A 6,787-nucleotide genomic window follows, 5' to 3' on the forward strand; every position below is an offset into this window, starting at 1 on the left:
TGGAAGCTTTCAATCCCTGTATCTGTACAGTCTTTCCTTTCTTAAGGAACCACTTGCATTGTATTTGTTTCAATTAATGCTTTAGCAGAATTTGTAGCCATTTTTGCAATTCGTGACAGTTTTTTGTGTCAACAGTGAAAAAGAAAGGAAAACTTAACTTAGTCTTTGTTGCAATGCTCTCCACTCCCAAGGAGAACCAGCTGAGAGAGCTGGGCACCTCCCTCTGCACTTCAGGTTGTCCCTTGACACGTATATCAGGTCTTTTCTCTGGGATGTGATTCATATTGCAGAATATCTGATAATCTTTCAGAACTGTCAGTCCAGAAGATCATTTAAATACCTTTGGAGCTTCTAGTCAAAGAGAGTAGAGAGAACTAGGAAAACTTTGTCTTTAGAAACAAAACTGGATGTAACAAAAAAAGAAAGTAACATGATGTTAGCAACGCAGATGTCTGTGCCCCTTTGCCTCTGTCACCACGTGTCACCTAACTTGCCTGCTAGGAAAACTGTAGGACTTGCAGTTGGGGATGCAAAACTTATTCCTATTTCAAGGGGAAAGTATGACATTTTTGAAAAGTTAGAAAGCTGGAGGGAGTTTCCTTTTCTAATCGACTGTTCTGATCAAAGTGGAATTTTTGTTGTTTTTAATCTCTTTAAGAGGAAGGATGTTCTGTGATGTGAAACACAGGCAATAGAGGAAGATAATATTGTTAAAGAAATCTAGTTCAGGAAAGTCAGGGTTGGCTTGAAAAGTTTAAGAGAAGTTTCTCGCATCATCCCAGTCTTAGAGGAGGTGGCATTAGCCAATCGCAGTTTGAAAACAGCCTTTCCCACAGATCTCCAAAAAACATTATCCAAGAGCAGGGCTTGGGGAAGGTACATGGCCAAAGATTTTCATGGGGATAAAACTGGCAAGGGTTGACTATTTTGCTAAGTGATATGTTATTTAATGATATAAATAAGTAAATAGATGATAGATAGATGGATAGATAGGTGTATGACAACCTGTTGTCCCACCTGTTTAATCCACCCTGGAGGCCTGGGTGTTATTTCAGCTAAATCTCACAAAGTATCTCCTAGATAGCTAAGGTTCTCGTTGCAGCAAAACAAAACGGAATCTGATATTAAAACTATTCTTTCCAACACTGTAAAACTTTGGAAGTAGAGTCTCACAAACAGAGGGATTTTAAGGGCATTAACGCAGGGGATGGGTATATTTTTCTGGCAGTATCTCCCTATACACATTTCTTTATTCTTCCCTTCAAGATCTTCAACTTTGTTGTCTGTTCTGTTGTTCCTCATAAAGTTCCTTTTTATATGGAGAGATTATTTGCTGGATCCCGACTGATGTGAGAAGCAGCTGACGTCTAGGATGTGCCTTTTCCTCTACCCTTCCAGGAAAAGAGGAGCTAGGTTTCCTCCTGGAAATTCCTGACCTAGCCAGAGGCTTCCCATTTCTTCCTCTTTTCCCCATTTTTCTTTATTTCTACATTGCATTTTGCAGCACTGGTAAGACAACAGGAAGCTCGGGGCTTCCTCTCCAGGGCATTCAGCTGAAGGGATGTGCTTACCGCATCGATAACAGTAGCCGGAAAAGAAAGAAACACACCCACCCTCCAGAATGCATGACCCTCCTGCTCCTCTGCACCCTCCCCACGTTGGCCCCCCTTCTCCCTTGGAGGCTTAGAGGCCCCTTTGGGGTTGCACTTCAGGCCAGTCCAGTGTTCAAGCCAATTTTATCCCCATTTCAATTTGGTCTGGCTGTATACCTTCCCCAAACCCTCCTCTTAGGTAATGTTTTTTGGACATCTGTGGGAAAGGTTGTTTTCAAACTGTGATCTGCTAATGCCACCTCCCCTAAAATGGTGAGATTATGCAAGAAACTTCTCTCAGTTTCAGCAACATGTGAGATACTGTTGCTTAAAGTAACTAGGGATTAATCATTGCGATACAGACCCAATTGGTATCAGTATTGCTGTGCATGTTCTTATACATAAAATGGTATGTGCTGCCCTTTATAAGCTAAACATTCTTGAAATAAGCAAAGGGAGGGACTGTTTTGTCAAGGGATAAGAGTTTTAAATAGGATAGAAGTTTGGAATCTAGTCCTCCATATATGGCATATTAAGGGATCTGAAGGTGGCAGGAGTGTAGGACTGAGCACCTGAGGAATGTCCACAGGACCAAGAACAGCCCAAAAGGCTGCTGAGGACGGTCATTGCACTGACATGACGATGGGACAGTTAAAAGTGTGAAATACACAAGCAGCTCTTGGGAATAGTCACTAAATGTTTTAAGAGCCCTTGATAAGTATCATGTGAGAGAGACTCCATGTGGAATGTCGAGGCCTGAGTGTGGCAATTCTCCTCTGTTTGTCTTTTCTGGGGTTCAGGGGCCCTTGTCTACCACACATGGGAACGCTGAGACCAAGAGGTGCCTGAGCACTCAGAGGTCTTCAAGCACTGTGGACTTCCTCATCTATGCCCCGTATGAACCTCCCACATCCGCCATTTAATCAGCCAACCTGTGCTGGTCAGTAGCCACCAGCCACCTGTGGGGTGCTGTCCTTAGTTCGGTGAACTTGATAAAGACAAAGTTGCCGAAGCTCTTTTCTCTTCTTCAACTTAATGCTAATAATGTCTTTCCACAGTTCAGTGCGACCTTGGGAAAACTTCAACTGCTCTCAGTCTGAGGTTTTCCCAAATGAAGTGAAATTATCCTTACAAAAGCTTAGCACAAAATAAGCACTTAGTAATCGTGGGTGACGATGGAATAGAAGATGACTAGTTAGCGAGGAGTATTTTCCTTTTTCTTTTCTTTATAACACTTATTTCCTAGTCCCATTGTCTGTTTTCTTTGGCTCCATGCCATCACAATACTCATACTTTTTATTTTATTTTATCTTATTTATTAAAATTTTTTTATTGTTTATTTTTTATTTTTGAGAGGGAGAGAGGGAGGGAGGGAGAGAGAGCGGGCAGGGGAGGAGCAGAGAGAGGGAGACACAGAATCTGAGGCAGGCTCCAGGCTCTGAGCCGTCAGCACAGAGCCCAACTCAGGGCTTGAACTCGTGAACCGTGAGATCATGACCTGAGCTGAAATTGGACACAACCAACTGAGCCACGCAGGCGCCCCTATTGATTTATTTTTTTAATGTTTGTTTATTTTTGAAAGAGAGAGAGAGAGTGCAAATAAGGGAGGGACAGAGAGAGAGGGAGACACAGAATCCAAAGCAGGCTCCAGGCTCCGAGCTGTCAGCACAGAGCCCAACTCAGGGCTTGAACTCATGAACCGTGAGATCATGACCTGAGCTGAAGTCGGACACTTAACCAACTGAACTACCCAAGCATTCCTACTCATACTTTTAAAAGAAGGTCTCCAAGGCTGGAAACTTCTTCATCTCCAATCTGGGCCACATCTGAATTTATTTGTAAAATGATGAGGTATGCCACCTTCCTCATGTCCAGCTTCTTCCTCATGTCCACTCACAACAGATCACAAGGACAGCTGTCTCCAAAGGATTGGCCTCTATACCCACAGGCTGCATCCTTAGCCTTCTGTGGGTTTCTGACACCAGTACTGAGACTTCTTTACTTCAGTATTACTAAATAAAATAACAAACTGCATTGCTCAGGGTTCCAACAGAAACCAGATGGGTAAATGTGGGAACCATATTCAAACAAGGGTAACTGAAGGAGGATTTATAAGGAGACTGCTTACAAAGGGACAGTGGATTTCCGTCAGAGGGGCTCCTGGTGGCTCAGTCGGTTAAGTGTCTGACTTCAGCTCGGGTCACGATCTTGTGGTTCATGAGTTTGAGCCCCACATCAGACTCAACTTGAGCCTGCTTAGCATTGTGTCTCCCTCTCTCCCTGCCCCTCCCCCACTCACATTTTGTCTCTCTCTCTCTCAAAAATAAACATTAAAAAAATTAAAAAACAAAACAAAGGGACAGGCAGGGAAAGGCAAACCTGAGACGTAATGCAATGACATGGGACTGGTAATGACAAACCTGTTACCCGTCCCTAGTGGCTCCTAGAACCTCAAGGCAGAGGTTTGTGTAGAAAGGACCACTTTCAGAGGAGTATGAACTTTGGTTCTGAGTGCAGCCAGTTCGAGACAAATCCATAGGGAACGGACAGGAGAGTGAACACCCTGACCTCACTATCTTCCTTCTCTCTGACCTGCCAAGGCTCCTTCTTAGCCAAGTACAATCGGAAACCAGAGAGCAAGGAAGCCCATTAGGTTCACCTCCTGGGGCAGGACAGAGAAGGGTGGAGAGTGGATCTGGGGCAAATGCAAGATAACTGGCACATTAAACAAACAAAAGCGGGCTCTGTATGGATCAACGATGACCAAAGATGACCAGTGATATGAAACAAGGTTATAGTTTACCCAATTTTTTGCAGTGAGGGTCCTCAAAAAAAAAAAAAAAAATCAGTTGACCTCTCCTAGTAACATTTTGTGCCTCTAGAAAAATCTTAAGCTTTTTTTTTATGACTGAGTTTTCAAAGTCCAAATTACTATTACTCGTGTTGATAGTCTGATCTCTGACATTATGTATCTTTGATTCTGTCTATTCTGGCATGTAGCAGCTGGAGGTGCCCCCCCACCCCCTTCCCATCCACTGAGGAAGAACCACTTGGTGCTCATTCTGGCTGTCTGGGAGGCCTTAGGCAGACACCATTCTGGTCCCGCCAGGGAACTCAGTACAGGCTCTGTGGGTCCTCGTGCCTATCACCCACCCAGAGTGGACAGTACTCTTCTCTGCAGGTGGAGGGAGGGGTGGGCAAAGGAGGATAAAGATACAGAATTTGCTGGTGAATCAGCTCAGGACTGGCTGCGGAAGTCCACCTGCTGTTGTCATTCCTCTCACCATACTGAAAGAAACCTAGGAAATCACCTTTGGACCCTAGCGATGGACCAATCAACTTAGGAAAGGCCACAGCCTTCTGAAGTTACTACCACAGGCAGGAGTAGAGCTCTGTCCTAACGTCCTTGCAATTTGCCATTCTCCAAGACTAGGCCCTAAGGACAGGTAGAGTGGGTGGTGAGCTACACGGTGTGACTTGAGTGGCTTCGAAAGGCCTGCCAGACCCCAGACTATCTCCCTTGCTGGCCTGAAGGCCTCCCTGAAGTTTCCATTACTTGAGTCATTCCTTTATGCTAAGAATTTGCTTCAAGAAGTCCTCTGCTAAAATGTGCATGCTGCTTGAGGGTGTGGTGCACATTTGTCTTTTTTTTTTTTTTTTCCGTCTTCTCAACATTGAACTTCCCTTCCTGTTTTGAGAACTCCACCCTGTATAGTACTTATAGGAAGCAGAACCCATTTTCTACCACCAGGGCAGGGGCATATGACCTAAGGTCAACCGACCAGGTCCACTTGCTCCAGACCGTGCATCAGGAGCTAGTGATACAAGAGAGCAGAATTTGGGAGGCCACGTATTTTGGCAGTGGGTGCCAGCTGTGGCAGTGGCCCTGTCCAGAGCGGTCAGTGGCGGCAGGGCAAACTGTGGTGCCCAGCAGTAAAGGGGTGGCCGCAGTCATGTCTTCACATTTATTGTCTGTGGCATGATTTGGGCTGCAGTCAGAACGGCTGTGTAGCATCCGGGTCTCTGCCCATTTCCCAGCTCTGTCCCTCAGCCTTCCCAGAGAGTCCGGAGCTTCCCAGTATCCCTTTACTGAACCCCCATGCTGCTTAAATCAGACAGAGTCATCTTCAGTTGCAAGAAACTAAGATCATGAACTGATAGGAGGGGTGACACGTTAACTCAAGAGAACCGTAAATGTACAAGCTGCAGATAGACTCATTTGTCTAATTAGCTGGTTGTCACCCTGGGAAACAGCAGAATCCCTGGGAAAAAGTGTTTGTGTTGATGTGGGAAGAAATTAGGGGCGGCTGGTCTTATGGACATGGGGTGACGGGGCTCGCCCAGGACAGCGCCGGAGGCTTCAAGGAGACCTGAGGGACATACGAGGCTCGAGGCTGGGACAGTGCCGGCTGGAGAGAGGCACACTGGCAGGAGAGATGGAGGGGCAGTACCGGCAACATCTAACGCAGGCTGACACAGTGCTTGGGTGCGGAGCCTGACTGGGATGGCCTTTTCTGCCCTTGTAGAGCGGCCAAGGGAAGTTTCTGCTTTGTCAAATTAAGACCACTGTTTTTCTCTCTCTGATTTGCCTAAACATTTCTGCTGACATGTAGTCTTCACGGTAATAGTAATCAACTCGTGGGATTTCCATCCTCTCCCCACCTCCTCCCCCCTCCCCCCACCCCTGCATATAGCCCCTTTATGATTTGATAAACAGGGCTAAAAAGTGCAAGGACAGCATAAATTCTAAACTACCGAAAGGGCGAGGCCTGTGTCTTCATTGTCTTTTCCTCACAGAGGAGCACAGAAATCGTTCCCTGTTCGCTGAGGGAAGGAGGCGAAGGAAACTAGGAATGTAGTGAGTGCACATATACTCAAAGTTGGCTGAGTAGTTGTCTGTGGTTTTTGTGAAGAGTGGGGGCTGCCTACAAGTTAGCAGAAGTCGCTCCTTTCTACATTTCTCTTCACTTTCCCTCAAACAAGAGCTGCGCCTGGTGTTCAGCTCACTACATGAATGAACTCAGGGCCCAGGTGTTGTTGTCTTTTTTCCATGAAAGGGTCGTGCCTGCCTGCAGAGACCACAGGTGTGAACCCAGGGCACTCAGACAGGACCGCTCTGGCTGCAGGGACAATGCAAGCCAAGACAAGAGGTGAGAATTCTCACCTGACTCCCAGCTCTGCTCTGAAATTCTTGT

The sequence above is a fragment of the Lynx rufus genome, unplaced genomic scaffold, assembly GCF_022079265.1.
Source record: "Lynx rufus isolate CCGP_SWC_20201006 ecotype Redwood Valley unplaced genomic scaffold, mLynRuf1.p SCAF_5, whole genome shotgun sequence".
NCBI classification, from domain to species: Eukaryota; Metazoa; Chordata; class Mammalia; order Carnivora; family Felidae; genus Lynx; species Lynx rufus.